The sequence below is a fragment of the Vipera ursinii genome (assembly GCF_947247035.1).
Source record: "Vipera ursinii genome assembly, chromosome: 2".
In the NCBI taxonomy this organism is placed as follows: Eukaryota; Metazoa; Chordata; class Lepidosauria; order Squamata; family Viperidae; genus Vipera; species Vipera ursinii.
Genome location: NC_139513.1, coordinates 82,792,568 through 82,817,904, shown reverse-complemented (window position 1 = coordinate 82,817,904; position 25,337 = coordinate 82,792,568).

Below are 25,337 nucleotides of genomic sequence, written 5' to 3'. Positions count from 1 at the left end.
TACCATTTCAGACAACTGGCTGTCCAGTCTCTTCTGAAAGACCTCCACTGGATTCCGATTTTGGCTCAGTGATTTTTGAGTAGAGAATATGCATTCCACCAGGCAACTGAAAAAATCAGTTGAAGATGTTCTGTCACGTTTGGTAGAAACATAATCAGAAATGCCTGTTGATCCTGAAAGAGCTGAAATTTCCTGGGTAGATCAGTCCTATCCTATGCCTCTACAGGAACTTGTGATGATTTGGCTATACTTCATTAATTTGTCAAATTTGGAGAAAGAAGTATCAAATGAGTGGAATGAGCAAACTCCAAAAAAGGGAAAGAAGAATTTGGGAAATTGTAGATCAGTCAAGCTAAAATCAGTAACAGGGAATGTTGCAGAACAGATTATAAAGTGATAGATCTGAAAATAATGCAATGTAGTTACTGGAAGTTAGCATAATTTTATCAAAAGAATCTCATCATAATTTCTCTTAACGGAGAAGTTTAATTTTCCCTTAACTATTTCTATTATAGGATATAGACAGGACAAATCATAGGATAAGGTCATATGAATGTTGCTTGTAAAGCAGGAAATACTTTTAGGAGTAAAACCTAAGATTATAGGAAAATTTTCCAACAAGGCTTGAGTCTCAGATTTAAATTTAACATCTTCGTTTTGTAAACATTTTGATAATAAAATGACCCTGATTATGGGAATTATATTACACTTCCTGAATCTGTCAACATGCCCAAATGGAATAGTTAAACACTAAAAGCTTGTCAAAACAAGTATATTTTGAAAGTGTGTCTCAAATTAAATGGAGGGGGCAATAGAGTTTCCCAGCCTTCTCAAATCTGGTGTTGTCTAGAGGTTTTAGATTACATATGGCTTCATTTTCTAGCTAGAGTGCTCAAAGACTATGATGGCTTGTGATGATGGCTGTCCTAATTCAATATATCAGCAGGTCTCCAAGTCTCCATATTTGGATGTTCAAATAGCGAATATTTCAACTTACTGATATTCTTTTTCCAAAGGGGATTTCTTCCATCAGTCAGTCCAAACAGAACAACTAATGATCGTTCAGCATTCTGTTAGCACAACTTGACCCATGCTTAGCTTCCAAATAAGATAGACTCAGTCTCCCCCATGAATAATAGCATATTGTTGGCAGGCTTACCCTCTGCCATAGTTGACTGTGTGGCTGAACTACCAATTTAGCCATTTTAGCATTTGATTGAATGCTCTGCCTTTTGTGATTCATTTAGCTGAGACAGTGATGGATTGAAATGGCTAGTTATTTCTACTTGAACTTGAGTTTTCATCTCTTTGTGTTGCCAAAAGCTTAAAGTACTTTTCTGGAAGACAAATAGCTGTAAAAAAGTCCTTTTGCTTTACTTAGGACAGGGATGAGGAATTGGTTAAGACTGAGCAATTGCAAATAGGAAATAGAGTTTCATTCTACTTTAATTAAATATTCAAAATTGTCCTTTCTGATCCTTTATCAGTTTCTTCCAGATGTGTTAGATTAGAGTTGTGTTCCAAAACCTCTAAAGAACAAAATCATCAATTTGAGGAAAACGGATAAAGCTGCTGATTTTTCCGCATTTTCTGTTTTGCTTAATTGGTTGTTCAAGTGTTTAGCTACTGCTTGGTACTGTAGTGAGACAATGTGTTTATAAACAAATGCTAAACATTTCTGAATTAATATGAGATCAACCACACTTTAATACTTCCCAGTCCATCAAAATGTCAGCGTCTCTTAGAAGCTATTGTCCCACAGTCAGTGAAGACATTGAATCTGAAAACAGGTTAGCTATTTCAGTAAGACAACAATCTGACTCATACCTTCAAATAAATTAAGAATTATTTACAGGAAAGGAATAGTTTTAGATTAAATCAATTCTTAGATTTGAATATTACCAAAATTTGTGAGATCTCAAACATGCAGTATATGCAAGGAAGCCTTGGAATATTTCTCAATTTAGAAAGTACCGCAAGGAAGAATAGGAAGAGAGAGAGAGAGAGAGATGGAGGGGGAGAGAGAGAGAGAGAGAGAGAGAGAGAGAGAGAGAGAGAGAGAGAGAGAGAGAGAGAGAGAGAGAGAGAGAGATTGTTATACCTGGCCACAGAAAACATTTAGAAACCATTGCTTCAATCCGAACAAACATTAAAAGCAACAAAATCTCCTTCAAAAGGTAGAAGTCTTCCTCAGGTGAGGTGAATAAAACAAAATATTTTCATGTTTAAAACAAACAAGGATAGTGTAAAGAACATCATGACCAACAATAAACTTTAGTTCAACAAATTTGATGCAAGAAATTGATCACACGAACCACTTTATTGGGAGATCTCAGTGCCTGAACTGATTTACTGGAGGGAAATCTGAAAAACTGACAAAACTGGATTAATAAGTGATGGAGTTGTGGATCTCTTGACAAACATAAATAAATCATGAGGTCTAGATAGCATCTACCTGAAATATCTTGAAGAATCTACTATAAAATTGCCAGTTTGTTAACAAAAAAAATTAACTTCCCCCTAAAATTGGTATCCTTCCCTGAAGACTAAAAACACCAAAGCATTTTTAATTTTTAAAAAAGAATGTTGGGGTACGAGGGAGGGGAATTCAGGCAATTGAATGCCCATTAGTTTGTTTGGGGTAAACTGATAGAAAATATTCTCAAACATATATATATATATATATATATATATATATATATATATATATATATATATATATCTTTGGTTATTCGGGTTTTGCCCACGTAGAACTAAAGGTGTAGGGGCGACGTTTCGACGGAATCCCATCCGTCATCATCAGGCTGGTGGCTTCTGCTTCCTTCTTCAGGGAGAAGCATGTGGCTGTTTGTTCCTCTTTTTTAAACTGCCAGAGGGGGTGTGTTCTGTGGGTGGTGTGCTCTGATTGGGTGGGGGAGTAAGTGTGTTCTGATTGGGTGGGAGTGTGTTTTGAATGGTGGGTGTGTTCTGATTGGGTGGGGGTGTGTTTTGAGTGGATGGGCTGGTCTCAGCTGCCAGCCTTAGACCTGAGCTGGTGAGTTGTGCTGCTTTTGTTCGGCTTCGTGTTTGTGGTGGTGCCATGTTTTTATAGTGGGTGTCAGTTTGCTTATTGTGTGGTTTGGAGGGGTTTAAAGTGGCTGATGTTGCAGCTGTAGTTAGGTTTCTGTTTTGTGGTTGTGCCTCGTTATCATTGTGGGTTCGGATTTGCTTTTTGAATGGTTGTGTGGTGGTGATGTCATGTGGTGTTATCATGAGTTTGGGTCTATCATTCTTGGTGGTTGGGACTCGTCTGTCAATCAAGGCGGGTTTCCAAATGGTTGGTAGGCGAGAGGTATCATCTCGTTTGTTTATGCTGTGGGGGCGTTTTTCTATCTCAATGGCTTCTCTGATTATTCTGTTGTTAAAATGTTCAATTTTGGCGATAGTTTTGGTTTTTTTAAAATCAATTTCATGTCCCGTGGCTTCAAAGTGTTGGACCAGGGATGAAGTTTGTTCTCCTTTTCTGAGTGAGTTTTTGTGCTCTTCAATGCGTGCACTTATTTTTCTGTTGGTCTGTCCGATGTATGTGGTGGGGCAGGTGGTGCATGGGATTTCGTATACTCCTTGGTTTTCTAAGCCAATTATGTCCTTGGGGTTCCTTAGGATGGTGGATATTTTTCTGTCTGTGTAGAATGCTGTTTTGATGTTGTGTTTTTGGAGGACCTTACTGATTCTGTCTGTGGTCCCTTTTAAAACCCGAATAACCAAAGATGCACATACGAACACCCGTGAAAACCTCAGAAAACAAATATATATATATATATATATATATATATATATATATATATGTATGTATGTATGTATGTATGTATGTATGTATGTATGTATGTATATATCCAGATATTTTTTTATTTTTTAAAATTAAATTTAAAATGTTAATTTTGGTTAAACCATCCAGTAAGAATGACCATATGAGTGTTGTGTACTACAAAGTCCAAAGTCTCCAGAATAAATTTAACATCCAAGTGCAGTTTGTTTATAGATGCCTTCAAGTTGGGCACGAGCAAAAGTTCCTTCCAGCTTCAAACCTAACATGCAATGTAACAGTGTGAAATTATGTTTTTAATTTTGCATCTGCTTCTTTCTATATAGATGCATCTTCTTGGGTGAGACATATATACATGTACTTTGTACTTGGGCATCCAGCGGAACTTGACTGATCTTGGCAGTTAAGCAAGGTAAGCGAAGGTTAGCATTTGAATCGGGGATCACTTCAGATATCAGGTCCACTGATTAGATAGATGGATCATATTTTTTTTAAAGTCCTTGAAGATTGTTTCTACACACTGCCCAAAAAACTGCATGGATGCAATCACCAGCTTGATCTGTAGAGAGTTTGGATTTCATTGAGAATGTGCCATCAGGTGAATATCGACTAAGGAATCACACAGATCTTCTCCAGAATGATCTACCCACAACCTGCCCTTAACCTTGGCAGCTTAAAGATGTGGGGACTTCAAGTGCCCAAGGTTGAAGAACACTGCAAAAATAATAACTGATCAGTTTCAATATGGAGAGGTTAGCCATACTGAAAATTAATATGCTTCAATTATCTTTGTTTAAAAATTACTGAAATTCCTGTCTTCAAAGAATATATAACTCAGTTATGAAGAATAACAGTGAACAATTCAAAAAATATTTCCTGTTCATCCTTTAAAAGCTGAGTCATGTTAATTTGATTGTGCGCCCTCCAGATCTAGTACATTCCAAATATAAAAGCTATATCTCAGCTTGCTTTTTAAAATCTTTTTAAAACAAAGAAACCATTATTCTGTGGTATTCTGTTTCCTCTCCCAATTTGAAAACTTCCTAGTGTGACAAATGAACAATACTTTTCACTGCATTTTCACCAGTTTAAGTTTATTATCATTTAGAAATGTGCATGAACCATGAACTAGTTTAATAAACAATAGTATTTGCAGTAGTTTGATTGATAAGAATGTTATATTACTTTCTCCTTTATTGCTTCTAATTTATGTTCTCCAATGGTATCAGAGTTCTCCAGGAGCTAACCACTGTTAAATTATAATCTGTCTTCCAGGCTTGTACTCATCATAGAATCAGAATTACCGGTATGTGTATGAAATATTTTTACTTTATCATTTCCCCTTTTAAACATGAATATTTGCCTTTTCCCAGTTTAAAAGGACTTTTCTACCATTTTTCCTATTCATTCTTTTTCTAAGTCCTTAATGTGTTTCTTCATCCATCATAGTATGGGTTACGTTATTGTATTTAAAGAAGGAATCTGCTTATGTCGATCCAGTTGGCAGTGGAATTCTACAGTTTTGAAACCGAAGAGAGCAGCATGATGGAACTTTAATAGGGTTACCATTTGTCTTTGAAAGTGTTCTTTACATTAAGATAACCACTTTAGGAAATAATGTTCATTCTGCAGAGGAAAGGATATTATTGTCCGGCTGTTGTATTACAAAATGTCCCATCTAAAAGAGCAAGTTTCTGTACTCTAGATACCTTTCTAATTTTGTAGAAAAAAACCCTACAATATTTACAATATAGCCATTTGTCACACATTAGATAGTGTGCAATCATGATTCCTACCAGATGTTATTAGGCTATGTACAGATAGTTCTCCAGATGTGACTATAATGAAGCCTGCCCATTATGGTCACATGTCACAGTCATCATTAAATAACGGTCTCACTTAATAATCTCCCCATCCTTCTCTCCCCAATGAATTTTTAAATGAATGTGTAGGTCATTAAATGTAACATGGGGTACCTCTGGGGTGGGGGAAGTGCTTGGAGGCCTAGCAAAGACCCAGGCTCACTTGCCTGTGCTCTCCCAAGGCCTCACCCTCACCCTCAAGACACACTATGCTCCATTTCATGTGGCTTGGTCCTCACAGGCCTTTTCCCACTCCCACTGGGTCCCACCAGGCCAAATACCCTCCTCCTCACTTACCTTTTGCACAGCTCCAGAGGCCTTCCAGAGTGCTGTAACAGATCACCATGTGGCACGTCTCCAAAAGTGGTAGCAATATTTACACCATCCTGATGACGGACAAAGCGATTCATTCTGCTTCCTTAACGTGATCTGCATAGCCTTTCAGAAACTTCTACCTGTAGATCATTTGAACTGGTGTGAGTCATCAAGCCTCTTCATGGATTACTGCCTTGTCATGGCAAAGGGGCTTGCGTAATTCAATGAAGCTATGAGCTATGCCATGCAGGGCCACCCAAGACGGACAGGTCATAGCAGAGAGTTCTGTCAAAACCTGATCCACTGGAGAAGGAAATGGCAACCCACTCCAGTATCTTTGCCATGAAAACCCTATGGACAGTACCAAAAGGCAAAACGATATGACGCTAGAAGATGAGCCCCTCAGGTCGGAAGGCATCCAATATGCTACTAGGGAAGAGCAGAGGGCTAGTACTAGTAGCGCCAGAAAGAATGAAGCGACTGGGCCAAAGTCGAAAGGACGCCCAGCTGTGGATGTATCTGGTGGTGAAAGGAAAGTTCGATGCTGTAAAGATTTTTTCTCCATAGGAACCTGGAATGTAAGATCCATGAATCAAGGCAAGCTGGACGTGGTCAAACAAGAGCTGACAAAACTGAAAATCGACATCTTAGGAATCAGCGAACTAAAATGGACAGGAATGGGTGAATTTAATTCAGATGACCATCAGGTATACTACCGCGGGCAAGAATCCCTCAGAAGAAATGGAATAGCCTTCATAGTCAATAAAAGAGTAGGAAAAACAATACTGGGATACAATCCCCAAAATGACAGAATGATCTCAGTTTGAATCCAAGGCAAACCATTCAATATCACAGTAGTCCAAGTCTATGCCCCAACCACCGGTGCTGAAGAGGATGAAAGTGACCGGTTCTATGAAGCTCTACAGCACCTTATAGAACTAACACCAAAAATGATGTCCTTATCATCATGGGGGATTGGAATGCTAAAGTAGGAAGCCAAAAGATAACTGGAATAACAGGCAAGTTTGGCCTTGGAGTACAAAATGAAGCAGGGCACAGGCTGATAGAATTTTGTCAAGAGAATACGATGGTCATAGCAAACACTCTTTTCCAACAACCCAAGAGACGGCTCTACACGTAGACATCACCAGACGGTCAACACAGAAATCAGATAGACTGATTTGAGATGGAGAAGCTCTATACAGTCAGTAAAAACAAGACCAGGAGCTGACTGGCTCAGACCATGAGTTTCTCATTGCAAAGTTTAGGCTTAAACTGAAGAAAGTAGGGAAAAGCACTAGGCCACTCAGGTATGAATTAAATCATATCCCTGATGAATATACAGTAGAGGTGACAAATAGATTTAAGGAATTAGATCTGATAGAGTGCCTGAAGAACTATGGACAGAGGTTTGCAACATTGTACAAGAGGTAGCAACTAAAACCATCCCAAAGAAAAAGAAATGCAAGAAAGCAAAATGTCTCTCTGAGGAAGCTTTACATATAGTTGAGGAAAGGAGAGAAGCGAAAGGCAAGGGAGAAAAAGAAAGATACGCCCAATTGAATGCAGAATTCCAGAGAATAGCTAGAAGAGATATTAATAGAACAATGCAAAGAAATAGAAGAAAACAATAGAATAGGGAGGACCAGAGAAAATTGGAGAGATGAAGGGAACATTTAATGCAAAAATGGGCATGATAAAGGACCAAAATGGCAGGGACCTAACAGTGGCAGAAGAGATTAAGAAGAGGTGGCAAAATTACACAGAAGAACTATACAAGAATGAGCGTAATGTCCCTGATAACCACGATGAGGTGGTCACTGACCTCGAGCCAGACATCCTAGAATGTGAAGTGAAGTGGGCCTTAGAAAAGCTGAGCAACAACAAAGCTAGTGGAGGTGACAGTATTCCAGCTGAGCTATTCAAAATCTTAAAAGACAATGCAGTAAAAGTGCTACACTCAATTTGCCAGCAAATTTGGAAAACTCAACAGTGGCCACAGGATTGGAAAAGATCAGTTTACATTCCAATTCCAAAGAAAGGCAGTGCCAAAGAATGTTCAAACTATCGCACCATTGCACTCATTTCTCATGCTAGTAAAGTTATGCTTAAAATCCTACAAGCTAGACTCCAGCAGTATGTGGATCGAGAACTACCAGAAGTACAGGCAGGATTTCAAAGAGGCAGAGGAACTAGAGATCAAATTGCCAACATACGCTGGATCATGGAGAAATCTAGGGAGTTCCATAAAAACATCTACCATATTTTCCAGCGTATAAGATAACTTGGCGTATAAGACGACCCCCTACTTTTAAGAGGTTTTTCAAGGTTTTTTGTCTTATACGCCAGAAAATACTTACATGCCCTGCCCTCCTTGTCCATCGCAGAGGAGGCGAAGGCCCGACTGGCCCCGCCGGCCCTCCCGCTGCTCCCGCGCTTCTGCCAGCCCCCGAGGTGCAGTGTTTCCTGGGCGGCAGGCAGCGCCGGAGGGCAGCTGCCACCCTGCCACGGCCAGCGCCCCTCCTGCTTCCCCCCCAGGCTTTGAACTTCTCCCATTTGGCGCAGGGCGGGGTAGCCCAGCGGCCGCACTCTCTTAGACGAGGCCGGCCCCTCGAATCAGGCGCGCATAGCTGACCTACCACCAGCCCCAGTACCTGCTGCTGCGGCCGGCTAAAGAGCCGGCCTACACGGTACCAAAATCCTTCTTGGGCCCAAGGCGCGCACAGGCGCCTCTCCCTCTATGCAAGGCGAAGCCGGGTGCGAAAAGCGGCAGCGCGCAGGCGCCGTTGAGCCAGCCATTTGGCGCAGCTTCCGGTCCGCCTGTACGTAAGTAAGTCTAGGGACAGAACCGGGCCGTAGAGTTATGTTTCTGATGTGATCTGGAGCGGAGGGTTTGTACGGCTGACCTGCTGCAGGGGGGCAAGAAAGATCCCACATAAGTCGTGCGAGAGGCGTAACGGTCGTACGAATGAGCCGTCTCTTTACCTGCTTCTAGTGCGGAAAGTATAACCGGGCGAGATCCATCGGTTTGCTCAGCGAGCCACTGAGGTTGCTGCTCCTTTCTTGGTGTATGCGCGTTTCGACAGGGCAACTAAAGCCAGCGGGGTTGCCCACAAAGAAGAATTCACAAGAAAAAAAAGGCGGCAGATGGGCCATTAGCATTCCTAATGACGTTGATTTAAAAAAGGAAATCCCAAAAGCGGATTTTTGGGGATACCTTTGGTGCAATTTTTTGGGATACCTTTGGTGCGCGCGCGTGTGCAGGACTTCCCTTCCCTCTTGAGGCAGCTGCTGCCTCTTCCCTCTTGAGGCAGTAGCTGCCTCAAGAGAGAAGAGCGTCGGACGGGAGTCGGCAGGGAAGTCCTGCGTGCGTGCGCGTGTGCAGGACTTCCCTGCCGGCTCCCGTCCGACACTCTTCCCTCTTGAGGCAGCATCCCCGAGGACTCCTTAGGAGCCGGGGAGCAATGCTGCCTCAAGAGGGAAGAGCGTCGGGCGGGAGCAGGCAGGGCAGTCCTGCACACGCGCGCACTCCCCAGCTGCTAAGGAGCAGCCGGGGAGTGCGCGCGTGCGCAGGACTGCCCTGCCGGCTCCCGCCAGATGCCACCCACTGATTTTCCGGCGTATAAGACGACTGGGCATATAAGACGACCCCCCCAACTTTTGAGGTGATTTTCAGGGGTTAAAAAGTCATCTTATACGCCGGAAAATACGGTACTTCTGCTTCATTGACTATGCTAAAGCCTTTAATTGTGTGGATCACAACAAATGGTGGCAAGTTCTTAAAGAGTTGGGTGTACCAGACCATTTTATTTATCTCTTGAGAAACCTATATGTGGGTCAAGAAGCAACAGTGAGAACTGGACACGGAACCACTGATTGGTTCAAAATTGGGAAAGGAGTCCGGCAAGGCTGTATACTGTCACCCTGCCTATTTAACTTACATGCAGAGCACATCATGAGAAAGGCAGGGCTAGATGAATCAAAAGTTGGAATTAAGATTGACGGGAGAAATATCAACAACCTAAGATATGCAGATGATACCACTCTAATGACTGACCATTTATGTCATTGTACTTGGGGATTTATGCTATATTTCCATTGACCAATAGTAAAAATATTCACTAGTCATATCTTAAAATGTTTCAGTACTGTTGTCAGAACTACCACCTCACTGCCAGTCTGCCATGAACACTGGGGAGAGAAGATGGAGCAGTCTGTTTGTATATGGTGGCTGGGGAATTCTGGGAATTCTGAGAGTTGAAGTTCACAGGTCTTAAAGTTGCCAAGGTTGGGTACCCCTGGTCTAGACTTAAAAACATGCTGAAGGACTGAACTATTGTTCTTTTTTCCCCTTTTCAAAACCTTTCATTCATATTTTAATGTACATGTATATTTTTACACACTTTCTAACTGTATTGTTTTGGTTTGTTAAATTCACTAATAAAAAAACTTTCCTTATTAAAAAAAATACTGGCCGGTAGTTATCCCAGATCGGGATAACTTGATGTGGGTTGGTGCATTGTGCACTGTCACCTTAACAGCATTATGAACAGTAACTGGGTTCTCCAGCTCAAATCGTCACAAGTGTCATACAAGACTTGTTCGTTAGCCTAAGTGCAGCAATACTGAAATCTTGTCACACAGGGAAGCAAAACTCTTGAGTGAGTCAGAAACAAAGGAAACAAGGCATAGTGTAGTATGCCATCAAACATAAACTCATTAAGGAAAGAAATCTTTTATCAGCAGCTTATGAAATAGAGCAGTGTTTTTCAACCACTGTTCCGCGGCACACTAGTGTGCCGTGAGATGTTGCCTGGTGTGCCGTGGGAAAAATTGAAAAGTAATTATAAAATACTTTCTTTGTGTTTATTTGATTCCAATTCAAGAGAATTAATTTATATATAGTCAATATAGGCACAGAGTTAAATTTTTTAACATTTTCTAATGGTGGAGTGCCTCGTGATTTTTTTCATGAAACAAGTGTGCCTTTGCCCAAAAAAGGTTGAAAAACACTGAAATAGAGCTACAAAACACATTATCTTTTGGCCACTTAGCCGACAGCATTTTTTTATTAACTAGAACACCAACATTTGGATTTACGACTGGGCTGATACATAATATTTATCCCAGGATTATATCTAGGATGATAAAGTCTAGGCAACCATCCCACTGGGACCTGCCCAAACTGCTTTTCTTTTTCTCTTCTCTCCTTATGAGAAGAGAAAACTTTTTCTTTTCTCTTTTTCTCCTTCTCTCCTCTCTCCTTGCATCATCATCATCGTAATAATAATAATAATAATAATAATAATAATAATAATAATAATAATAATAATAATAATAATAATAATAATAATACCACCTGGGATGCAAAATCAACAAAGAAGAAAAACAAACAAACAGCGCACCACAAAAATGGAAGGTTAGACTAGAAAATAAGATCAGCAAGTTAAGATCACATGCAAGCAAGCTAGAACAGATGAAAGAAAAGAAGCTGAAGAACAAGAAGACCAAAGAATACCTAATCAAGAAATACCACTTAGAAGCAACGAAGATCAAGGAAGCACTGGAAATAATAAAGCAGCAAATAACAGCTATAGCCAGGAAAATCAGTAGATACGAAGCTCGAATTGCAAATTATAGGCAGAACCTTTAATTTCAATCCTAGCATAAATGTTTCTACCAATCCATCAATGGAGAAACTGCAATGAATCAGTCAGTACATGACAAGGAAGAAACAGTGCAGTTCTGGAAGCAGGTATGGGATAACCCAAAGAAACACAACAAGGATGCGGTTTGGTTAAAAGAGTTGGATGCAAATAAAACAGAAGTTGAAATGAAAGAACTCGTAATAACAACAAAAATGGTAGAAAAAAGAGCAAGGAAGACCAAAAATTGGTCAGCACCAGGTGAAGATGAACTGCATGGGTTTTGGCTGAAACATCTGTTATATACCCACTCATTGCCAAGGAGTTCAACAATATACTACAAGGAAGAGAAATTGAAAAGTGGCTAACAACTGGGAAAATCTACCTAATAATGAAAAATCCAGCAAAAGGGGCAACACCAGGCAACTACAGGCCAATTACCTGCTTACCAACAACTTTCAAATTGCTAACTGGTGTGGTAGCTGATGCAGTACAACAGCATCTAGTTGAAAACAATCTCTTTCCACCCGAACAGAAAGGAAACCGCCCCAATAGCAGGGGAACAAAAGATCAACTCCTAATAGACAAAATGATCTTGGGAAACTGCAAGAAAAGGAAGACCAACCTGAATGTGGCATGGATTGACTACAAAAAGTCATTTGACTTTCTGCCACATGACTGGATAATCAAGTGCCTAGAAATAACAGGAGTCAGTAGAAACATCAGAAAATTTGTGCAAAGATCGATGGCACAATGGAAGACACGGAGGTCAATGGTGGAAGACTGGGAGAGGTTAATATCAGGAGAGGAATATTTCAAGGAGATTCATTATCACCACTACTATTTGTTATTGCACTGTTTCCTCTGTCAACAATACTGAATAACTCAGGACATGGCTATCAAACATCAAAAGCATCTGCCAGACTATCCCACCTCCTCTACATGGATGCTCTGAAGCTGTATGGAAAAACATCATCTGAAATAGAATTGCTGCTGAACACTGTCTGTATATATAGCCAAGATATTGCAATGGAGTTTGGCTTGGACAAATGTGCCACACTTACTCTCAAATAAGGAAAAATAGTGAAAACTGAAGGAATAAGGATGCCCCACAAAAAGAACATTAAGAGTCTGGATGAGGAAGATTACTACAAATTCTTGGGTATCCTTCAAACTGACAAAATCAAGCACACTGAAGTCAAGAAAAAGAATAGAGGTGAATACATCAAGAGAGTGAAGAAGATCTTAAAGTCCGAACTGAATGGAGGAAATACCGTGAAGGCAATCAACACCTGGGCAATTCCAGTCATTAGATACACAGCTGGAATAGTGGACTGGACTCAAGCAGAACTAAAGGCAATGGATAGGAAGGCCAGAAAAATAATGACAGTGAATCATGCCCTTCATCCACGCAGGGACATTGACAGACTCTATCTACCAAGGCAAATAAGTGGATGTGGAATGCTGCAAGTACCTCAGATGGTTGAAGAAGAAAAAATGGCTTTGGAAGAATATCTGAAGGACAATGAAGAAGAAGTACTTAAATTAGTATATCAGGAAGGCTTACTGACTATTGGAGAGACCAAACTGGCCTACAAGAAAGACCAAATGAAGAACAGAATAGAGGCATGGGAAGACAAAGCACTATATGGCCAGTACATTAAAAAAATAGCTGGGAAAGCAGATAATAACAAGACCTGGCAATGGCTAAGAGCAGGAAAGTTGAAGAAAGAGACTGAGGGACTAATTCTGGCTGCACAAGACCAAGCCTTAAGGACAAATGCATACAAAATCAAAATTGAGAAGACAGTAAGTGCCGCCTATGCAAGCAAAGAAGCTGAAGAAACAGTGGACCACCTGGTAAGCTTCTGCAAGAAGATCGCACAGACTGACTAAAAGTAGCGGCATGACAAAGTAGCAACAATGGTGCATTGGAAGATCTACAAGAAATATCATTTGTCTGTAAGCAAAAATTGATGGGATCATAAAATAGAGAAAGTCATAGAAAATGATAAAGTTAAACTGCTCTGGGACTTTAGAATTCAAACAGACAAGCACCCTGCCACATAACACCCCAAGCTTAACAACTGTCGATAAGAAAGACAAAAAAGTCTGGATAGTGGACGTGGCAGTGCCTAGAGACAGCAGAATAGATGAGAAAGAACTGGAAAAGATAACAAAATACAAAGACCTACAAATAAAAATAGAAAGACTGTGGCAAAGGCAAGCAAGGGTAATAGCATTAGTAATAGGCCCCTTGGGTGCAATCCCAAAACAACTTGAACACCACTTGAACACCATTGGCATTGACAAATTCGCCATTAGTCAATTGCAATAGATCGCCTTACTAGGAACTGCTTCCCTCCTGTGACGATATATGTAATACCATCAAACATCCACATCTCCCTATCCCAGGTCCTTGGTAAGGACTCGATAGGTAGACAAAAATGCCAAATCCAGTCTGAACATCTGGCTAACTGTGCGATGATCAATAATAATAATAGAGTTGGAAGGGACCTTGGAGGTCTTCTAGTCCAACCCCCTGCTTAGGCAGGAAACCTTATACTATTTCAGACATATGGCTGTCTGGTCTCTTCTTAAAAACTTCCAGTGTTGGAGCATTCACTTAATAGAGAGCTCTTGCATTCTCCTCTTCTTCCCATTTGCTGTCCCTCTTCCTCCCAGCCACTTCAAAGCAGGGCCTACCAAGGTGCCTGACAGCAAGCAGGCACAAGAGGTCTCAGGGCACAGCTTGCATGACCTGGCTGGAAGACCCTTTAACTGGACCTCCACTCCACAGCCTGTACGTCTACAGTGGTGTTCAGTTTTCTGATCTTGCTGGCAGCATCTTTGGCTCTGACAAAGTCTTGTAGAGATTCTTGTAGGACCTCATGTTTGAGAGCCTGAAACGGTGTCCTTATTCATGGAAGATACAGTACAGGTGGTCCTCCACTTACAACCACAGGAACTTCCTGTAGAGCTTGCTAAGTGATGCGATCTTATGTTAGTCGTGCCCAATTTTACAACTCCCCCCCTAGTGCTTAAGTCAACCACCATGGTCATTAAGTGAATCCAGCTTCCCCCACTGACTTTGCTTGCTAGAAGAACCTTAGGATGTTGCAAAAGGGAGTCATGTGACCCTGGGATGCTGCAAGCATGTAAGTACATGCCAGGTGCCAAGTGCCTGAATTATGATCACATGACCACAGGAATGCTGCAATGGTCGTGTTGTGATTCAGGGTCAGCCTGTGGGTTCGGCAGTTGGGTCGGACGACTCAGAGGAGGAGGGGGGTGTTGAAGAGCTTGCTGAGGGGGTTGGAGAGCTTGCTGATGAGAGCCCTCAGCCAGGCCCCTCCCACCTGGTCACGACGGAGACCCAGCTGTGTGAGCCTGACAGCGTGGATGAAGATGACCCACAGCTGGCCCTGTTCAAGGACGCCCGACGCAGGAGGCAGTCAATCAGGAATAAACAGAGGAAGGCAATGGGGCACCTCGGAAGGAGGCAGAGAGAAGCCACGCCCTGAACTGTATAAAAGGGGAATGCGTGGGAGGGCTGGTTTGCTGAAGGCAACCGCTTGAATAGCTCCTGTTTCATGGTTCGTGTCTTGTTTGCTTTTGTATCCATAAATTTGGTAGGCTTAGTTCCAGCCTCTTGCCTTCTTGTAAAAGGGGTTGTCCCTGCCTTTTCTGCAGGGCCGGTAGCAGGCTGGTACAGAACAGGTCTTATAAGTGTGAGGACCACTTGAAAGTTTTTTTCCAGTGCCATCTTAACTTGCAACAATCATTAAATAAATGGTGGTAAGTTGAGAATTATCTGTATTTTCAACATTTGTTAAGATCTATTGCAGTAGATTTTATTGTCCAGAGTGGAAAAGTTCATTTCATTTGTGGACTCCTTTAGCAATTAAACTGTTCTTTATGTCACATAATGTTTCCTTTCTGCCAACTATTGGTTGCCTGGATTTTTGCAGCCCAGATCTGGTACCTTTAATTAAATCACCTAATTTCATTCAGATACTTCATTCGGACAATCGGTATTATAATGTGAGTATGTAAGTATGTGTTTTGTATGTATTTGGTCACAGCCAGTCTGACTCTTTAACAGCTTGTTACACATTTTATTTTTTATGGAAATTGATGATGTTCTATAAATTAATCCATTGCTGCAGAGACTAAAGGTGTGAAAATAATGGAGTACTTTTATGAATACGTTTATTATTTAAGTAACAGGAATAGAAAAATGGCATTGAAAGATATTAAACACAGAAGGAAACAGTGACATTCCATTTGAAAGAGTGGTAATGGGAGTGGAAAGGAAACGTGGGAATCATGAGACCTTGGCTTCAGCTCCACATACAGTATTTATTTGATCCCTTGGGTGTGAGGAATAGTTGATCCTTGGCAGTAATGTTGTGGTGGGGAGAGATTTGTATGATACCTGAAGAACAGAGACCATGTAAGTCACGACCCAGTTTGTCATTTGGCATTGCCTTCTGTGCAGAACAGTCCTTGTGACCACCAGTTACCACACTGCCACCTAATGGTAGGAAGTGAAGTCTGAGAGTTTGGGGGTTTTGTGCAGGATCTTAGCTGTTCATAGCACTGCACTCTTTTGTTGTGTGCTACACATGTTGTTCCTGGGATCTGTTGGAGCCATTCTCCCAGCTTAGGAGTCACAGCCTTGAGTGCTCTACCATCATTTCGTCTTTTACTTTCCACATCGGGTCTAGTTCCTCCTTCAGGCCCTAGTACTTCTCCAACTTCTCGTACTCATTCCTGATGTTGCTATGTCTACATCTATCGTCATTGCTGTCTTCTGGTCCTTGTCTGCTACCACAATGTCTGGCTGATTGGTCAGTACCTGCCTGACTGGATTTGGAAGCCGCACAGGATGTTGGCTGTTCTGTAGTGAGTTCTTTGGAGGCAGGAAGCGAGATGAGAGGTTTCAAACAGGAACATTGCTTTATTGAGGCAAACAGGAACAGAACTGAATCAGAGGCTTCTGCGCAGCTACTTACACAGTTGGCCACTAGGCGAGGCCAATAGGTTTAAAGGAACCCATTCCCACCCCAAATCATCCAATGATCTTCTTGGAGACTGCATGTCTGGTTAGCCAGCGACTGTTACACAGACACCTCAATTGAGCAACCTTAAACTGCATTCAAAAGACACGTGAAAGCAGTTCAAGTAAAATCCCAATAAATTACATTGGCCTTCTTATTCTATACAAACTTCTGTGGAATCTCCCATTTTGTCTTGGGAGGGTCTATCCCATACACTCTGCAGATGTTCCTATACACAATGCTTGATATCTGATTGGGCTGGTTAGTACATGCCCTTTCTGCCAGCATCTTTCATACTGCCTCTAAGCATTGGACTGTCTCTGAGGCCTCTATGAATAGTCTGCACCTTGGGTTCTGTTTAGTGTGGTAGATCCCTTGGTGTGGAAATTTCCATACATTGTGAGGAGCTTTCAGGTCTTCACATCAGCAGCCTCTATGTCCTCCTTTGTCCACACCATGTTGATGGTGTGGATCTTGTTCTTCTCATTGAACTGGTTGTTCACGGCCTGTCTTATCCTTTGGTGGTTCTTGGATATTGTTGCCTTCCTTGCCTCCTCATTGTTGTTCCTATGTGATTGTGGGATACCAAGCTACTTGTAGCTGATCTGTATGTTTGCTATGTGGCCTCCACCTCATCAGTCTTAAATGTCTTCTCTCTCTTGACTACTATCCAGCCATTCTTTTCCAGTCCAAAAGACATTCCAATGGACTCACTGTAGATCTGTGTCAGATGGATCAGCAGGTTGATGTCTCACTCACTCTTAGCACACAGCTTGATATCACTCAGGTAGAAGAGGTGTCTGATGGTAGTTCTACTCTTGGACTTATATCTGTATTCAGTCCATATGATTAACTGACATGGGGTTTCAATTATTTGAAGAACAGTAACAGTACATCACATTGGTGCCACACTTGATGACTGCTTGTGTGAGCTGTCTTGAATTGACTTCCAGTGTTGTTTTCCACACTCCAATTGAGTGAAGAAGATCTTTAGTGTCTTGTTGACTATGTATTGCACCAGGCATTCACAGATCCATGTGTGTGGTACTGAGTCATAGGCTTTCCAGTAGTGTGTGTGTGTGTGTGTGTGTGTGTGTGTATGTGTACTTGCTATCTCTTCAGATTTAGACATCTGAGTATGTCCTTCAGAAGACCTGAAGTACCTGGTTTGGAAAAACAAGGCAGAGAGAAGAAACAACTGCCCAAATTGAGCAATCAATTATTTAAAATATTGTACAAGCTGCATCACTAAATAAGAAAATATTTAGTATATTTTGAGCAAAATAGAAAAATTTTATAAATCATTTGATTAAGGGAGTTTCCTTAAGAAACCAAGTATTTTTGTACAGTACCTAGTAAGAAAAATATTTATTAAGTTGTATTATATCTAGATTGATAGAAGGCCATGGCCAGAGATAGATAGTGATTTGATTAAATAGATCATGGTAGTCTGGACTTAAGTTCAGTTTGTGTGAAAGGTAATTAAAGAAAAATAAGGAAAATTAATTTAGGCATATTATTTTTTTATTTCAAAGTTTTAAAATACATTTTCACATACAAGAAGAAAACTCCCTCCCCTCCCCCCTCCCGGACTTCCCAGAGCTGAATACAGGGTATAACAATGCAAACATAAGCTAGAATATGCTAACAACAAAAATAAAACATTAAATTATTTTTTCCCACTTTAACTCTCCATAATCATAATATTAATAAAATAATAACTAACTAATAATACATCATAAAAATCCACTAACTATTCAAATACTAAATGAAACTTTTTAGTCCCATATTTATTTATTTAGGCATATTTTGAATGGGCCAACTTGAGTGTGTGTCAGTATATTATATTGCATTTAGTATCAAATGGGAGAGATGAAGGAATCCATTTGCTTTTGCAATACAGAGTTTTAATAAGATATACTAATTTGCATAGTATAGTGTTAGCCTTTCTGTCTAGGCTTTTATTGCATATTTTGTGGTATAATTGGCCAAGATTGACTAGTAATGTCTTTACTGTTAGCAGGGAATGCTATGTAGATATACATTAAGAACTTGATTTTTAAAAAGATGAGATTTAGAGAAAAATGTTGTACAATGTCTATAAACAGAAAATGATAAGGATGTAGACAAAAAGGAATAGTTAAAAATAAAAGAGACAAAGAAAATACAGAATGATTTTGAGGGAAGTAAAAAAAAAGTTTGGCAAATGATTGAAAAGGGCTAAAAAAGAAGCCACCAGGAGGCTACATCAAATTTAAAGTACAGTGATTCTCATCATTTGCTGTAATTATATAAAGTCGTTGCAGACACCCAATTAGTGAATACTGAATCATTGCTCCTAGAACACCTGCTTACAACATGAGAAAAGAAACAGGAAGAGAGAACATCATTTTGTTTGATCACAACTAGGAATGTGCACATCGGGTCATTCAATTTTTTTTTTACCAATCTGTTCATTTCTGCAAATAAATGCAAAAGTGAGTTTGGATTATGGATAAATTTTAGCAAGTAGGCAAATTCTCAAATATGGAATTCATAAATAATGAGGATTGACTGTATTTGAAAAAAATGAAAAAAATGATATGCTGAAAGGTGTATTTTAGATATTTATATGGAATGGTATTTATATATTGAAGAGTAGAACTGAAATGAATGATATGCATGTTAGTTCTGAAAATATTGATGAAAAGGAAGTCATAAATGTTAAGAGAATTATGAAAAATTATAAAGCTGCAAGTAATGAGAATGTACTTGTATAATTGTCAAATTATGGATGTAGTTTTCTTGTTGAGTTTCTGTGCAATTTGTTTCATATGTGACTGAAGTCTGTATTTCTTTCTTTATAGAAAGTGTATAGAAAAGCTACAAGACGATTAGTTTAAGCCTAAGCCTGCTTGGAATATGTTTGGCAGAATTCTGTTTGAAAGTGTACAAGAAGTGACAGAATTAAAGAAGTACAGTAATGTAGCTTTATGCAAATGATGTGTTGTTGGTTGAGAACTCAAGTAATTTAGAGAGTGTTGTATAATGCAATAAGGAGTATGGATCTAAAAAATTAATGTGTGAAATATCAAGGAAGAAAATTAGATGACCGTTCACAAGATATGCATGAATGGTGAATAACTGGAACAACTAGTGTACTGTGGTAGAAAGCACGCTAAAATAAGAAAACGGAGAAATGTTAAGATGTGCAAATACTTGTAGAATTATAGTGAGTAATAGGTAGCCTATTGTCATGAATGAATATTTATGAATATTTTCTGCCCATTTTGCTATACTGAAATGTTAAATGGAAGTGAAAGTTGAGTATGTCTGGAAAAACATAACAGTAAGTTGAATGTAGCAAGAATTAGGTACAGAAGAAGCTTGTGCAGAAAAACAGGTGATGTGATCATCTTGAGCTGGGTAGTGAAGTAAGGTGGTGAACAATATGAAATTCCTATGGTTTGGTCGCAGAATAGTAAATGGGTTAAGAGGAAAAGGAAAGAAAATACTTGGATGGAGAGGTTCAGATCATGAAAAAGAGGGACATAAGAAGCTTGGTGTAGTCGTTAAAGGCAGCAGACCAAAAACTGGAAGATTGTGAACTTGGAGTCCTTGGTGCTTTCTGAGCTTTCTGATTTTCTTGCAGATGTTTCATTACCCAAACTAGGTGACATTTTCAGTGCTAGTAAGGGATGGGGTTTGTTCTCAATTTATATTCTAGTGGCTTGCCATGGCAGTGTTGGCGGGGGTGGTCTTGGTGGTTCTTTGGTTGTGTTGTGTACTATTAGCTTGTTGGGCAGTTCCTTGATTGGGGTATTGTTTACTTCTTGATTGTGAGTTCTTGTCCTACTTTAGGCATGAAGCCAACTGGATGACTTTGAGCTAGGCATTCTCTCTTAAAGTTGTCAACAATGCTTTAGTTTCCTTTTAAAATGTGTTGGATAACTATGATCTAAAAATGGTTTATTCTGCTTGATTCCTATCCCTGTCCATAATCTCAAAATCCTAGTCTGATTGGCTGCATTTGTTCTCTTTTGTGCACAATTTGTCCAGCGTATATCGTTAGTTGCATTCTCCCACACATTACTAACTTTGAAACAGAAGAACTGACTGGCATAATACTCTTGATCACCTGGGGACGACAAGTTAATGCATGGACATTTTGACATGTGAGGGTTTTCTTTTAAATGCTTGTCAGCAATTCATTTCCTGACTGTGTCCCTAGCAGGGGCTTCAATGTGCTTCCTCCCCTCCTGACCCAGGAGGCAACTGGGTCAAGGTACATCCAGTGAATCAAAGCAGGTCATCCTGAAAGTGGGAATCGGTCTTTTCAAGCCCATCACACTAAGAGGTTGTGATATTGTTTAAAACATCCTTTAATCTCCCGCTCAAATAACGGCTAAATCCAGCACTGTGCATATTCAGCGAAAATCAGTAAAGTAAAATCTTTTAAAATAGTCTCAAGCTTGCTTCAGGGATTTAAACACTCATTTTGGGGGAGGGGTGGGGAGAGAGATTGGTGAATTTTGCCATAATCAGAGTTTCTAATCCCTGTGATTTTGCTCCATAGATATTTATGCTAAATCTATTGATCCTGCAGCAAGCAGAGAGGAATTGGGTAACAGAAAGAAATACATAGAGATAATCAAGACAAGGAAGAGAGGAAGGAGATCAGAAGTGATGAATTGGAACTTATGTGAGAATGAGATGGGAGAGAAACAGGGGAGGGAATGAGTTACTTGACATTTGTACATTCTCAGCGTTCAAGAAATGTTCGAGATAAGGTGGATATGATGCAACAACAGAATACACCATATAGCTATATTGTATTATGTCCCTAGGACAATTAGTTTGCTGTAGTAGTTAAGGCATCAGGCTAGAAACCAGAAGAAACGTGAGTTACACTTTTGCCTCAGGTACAAAGCCAACTGGATGCCTTTGGGCCAAGTTCTGTCTTTCTCAGCCTTAGACTATATATTAACATCATTGGCAAAATTAGGCCAAACCCTAACTTTCTCTACTATAGGATCCATGCATGCTTTTACTGTTTTGGACTGGGAATCCCATCAAAGAATATAGTAGTGTGTTTTGGTTGAAAGGGAGGAAACTGAATCAGATGAATGGCAGGCAGGAAGAGATCAAACATATCTTAGCTGCTCGCTGCTAGCCAATGGAAAAAAAATGCCTTGAAGATTATTTTCTCATCAAAAAACCATCCATTGGGGTTCGATGTGGGCCACCTGGATGGTCATGAGTGCATGTAATAATTCCACTGAAAGGTCTTGTATTTGCAGCTTTTCAATACCCATTACATGGATTTCTAAACAGAGCTAAACTATCTTTTCAGCCTGAATGACTTTACTCAGGGCCAAATGGAAGGTCACATGTAGACTTGCATTTGTGTACAAATGCCTACATGTGAATTATACATGATTGCATGTTTAGACAGACCTATAACTTTGGCAATAGGCAGGATATTGGAACAGTGCTACAGCACAAAGAGGCAGACACACACAAAAAAGTAGCGTAAGATTTGATTTGAAGCTAATTCAGCTGAATCTCCAAAATGATTGATTTTCCAAGTAAAATCAGAAAAGCCAGTTTGGTGATTGAATTGAATTAAATACTTGAGACTGAACCTGACAGTTTGATCGTACAATCTAATTGAGGAAATGGAGTCATTTTGATTTGAATTGTGGTGTCAACATTATAACCTAGTAACTATTTGGCTAGATACAAAATGGATTTTATATCTGCAAAATGCAGCTTAGAATCCTGAGGAAGCCGCTTTGCATGCAAGACTTAGAAGAAACCATTCAAGCATAACTGCTAACCTATATCCCTGAGGCAAAGGTGCAGCCAAAAAAACTGCAGAAAAGGATTTTTTTCCTGATCTAGAGAGATTAGTTGTTTCATATGGGTCAGACCTCACCCTTTCTTATGGCCTGGCTATGGACAAAACATCCCCAGGAACTTCATTTTTTCCCCCCTCCCCACAGGAGATCTCAAACAAACAACCCTTTTTCTATTCTGTTTTCATTTCATCCATGGCCAGCAGGCTGTGAGAGAGCTGTTCCAGGATATCCGTGGAGAAAAAAAAACCTTAAATGGATTGAGCAAATTCCCTGGGTCCAGCATAAGCAATGTTGGGTGTTGGTTAAGAATATTTAAGAGCTAAAAATGGCTTCAAGCACTGGAATGCAGGGATAGGCCAAGATTCAGGGCCTCTGTTAATATTTCTAAAGCTGATTCTTGGAAGAGTAACTAATATATGACCTGTGAAGATGATAAAATCAAATAAACACTTAGCACAAAGATTATCCCATACCAAGTGGAGCCTCTTGTTTCTAATGTAGTTGACACTATAATTTTGGCAAAACCTTTGTACATTGATGGGAACGATTGTCTATTGCATGGGGCTAAGCTTGAAAATATCCTATGCAGTGGGAGAAGAACTGTTGGATTTCATTAAGGCTGAAGGTTATGCTTCATAAGAGCTGAAAATTATGCTATTTTAATATAGATCATTTCAGCTGTGTCAAATGTTTTCCTGCTTCAAAAGGATGGAGTAACTGAAGAGAAGCTTAACCTTTCTTTTAACTAAGTTGCTTCAGACATTCTGTGTGCCAGTTACTAAGGCTTTATTTCAGAGCTAGATGGCTTGTTGAGTGTACCACTAGAGCTTGTTCAACAAATCATGGTTAAAGCAAACTGCAGCATGGAAATTGAGAAATTTCTTATCTATATAGAGACTAAGACTATATTCTTTCTCTGCGCTGTTACCCAATTCTTTGTCTTGACTACAGCATCAAGAGTTTAGCAATGCAGCTTGCAAAGTGTTGGCCATGAGCTTCCAGCCAGAACATTTCAGTGCCTTTCTGAGCCTTCTCCTTTCAGTGCCTCTGCCACCACAACCCAGTGTGCAAATTGTGACCTGCACAAGAATGCCATTTGGGAAGTGCGACACCACTTGCAATTAAAAATAATAATAATAAAAAAATCAAGAGCCACGTGGCACAGTTACAGTATGTTGAAAGACATAATCCAAGAAACAGAAGGAGATACAATATTTTAAATGTATATTTTCACAAGACATCTATCAGTTTATGGTCATTCAATGAATCTGGAGGACATCACATTAAGGGAAGTTGGACTGCAAGAATTACATCTACAAACTTTGCTGATGTTGAAACCATGGCTACAATATTCAATAAGCCCCAGACACATCATAGTATTAAATAAAATGCCAACTGGCTCCAATAACCAATTGGATATGGATATCATCCATTCTTATTCCCTGTGATTAGGAATTATGTATTATTTATGTATTTAAATCTATGTTCATGTTATTTAAAACTTTATAAAAGTTTTAAAAGTGCTTGTGAGAATGGCATGTTATATCAATTTTTTGTACATAAGATTCATCAGCATTCTTATTAATCTACTGCTTCAAACAGACCTTGATCTATTATAACTATGCAATCCTTTGTGAGTTGTGATAAAAATGGAAAAATGACTTGTTTCTGAATAGCCTACCTCTCTTGGCTCTCTCCCAACAACCCGGGCAGTTGCTTAGCTGGAATTTGGTCCTTGATTCCCAATCATTTGTTTAGTGGCAGTTCAAAGTTTCAGCCACACTGAAAAAAGTGACTTATAACCAGTTTTCACACTTACAAACGTTGTAGCATCCTCATGGCCATGTGATCAAAATTTGGATGCTTGGCAACTGGCAGGTATTTATGACGGATGCACTGTCCAAGGCCATGGAGTCACCATTTGTAATCTTTCCAGTCAGCTTCCGACAGGCAAAGTCAATGGAGGATGGCAGATTTGCTGAACAAGTGCACCACTTAACAACTTCAGTGATTCACTTAATAACTGTGGCAAAAATGTTAATAAAATGGAGCAACGCTCACTTAACAATTCCCTTGCTTAGCAGTGGAAACTTTTGGCTCAATTGTGACCGTAAGTTGAAGACTACCTGTATATGGAATCCCAATTTTATCTGAGAAACGTATGTTTGGAAAATGCTGATGTCAGCAGCAAATCTAATTGCTATGTATTTCAGTTTCTATCATCTGAAAGTAACCAGTAGAAATGGATGAATCCAAGTTAGGTGCCATGATTAAAAAAAACTATTGCAATTATTGCAAGCCTAGTGTCAAACACCAATCACAGATTACTTAGATGAAAAAGCTATAGTGATGGAGCCAGCAAGGAGGATGTGATAGCCTGAGTGTATCATTGGGTTTTGACAATGCCTGATTGTCCAGCTAAGATACATTTTGCCCAATAAAAATAAATAACTGATGCTTAAGACTGGATGAACCTAATGTAGCAGATTCCAATAAGAGTAACTTTTTAAAAATTTACATTTGAGGATTGAATGTGATTAGGACATACTGTAGTACCTGTAGCTTTTATTCTATTGCTAGAAGCCAAAATATCTGGGAATAAGATATATAGTTCTGTAGTGATTTAGAATAAGAGAAGAAGCAGGGTGGGAGGCATTTTTAGGCATCTGTGAAATAACCTTTGGTGAGAATAAGCCATTTATGAGCTTACCCACAAAAATAAATATTGGAATCAGTTTCACCTCCTTGAGGCATTGATTTATTGTGGAAGTTCATAATAGTATCTAAAATCTCTTTTCAACAAAAGT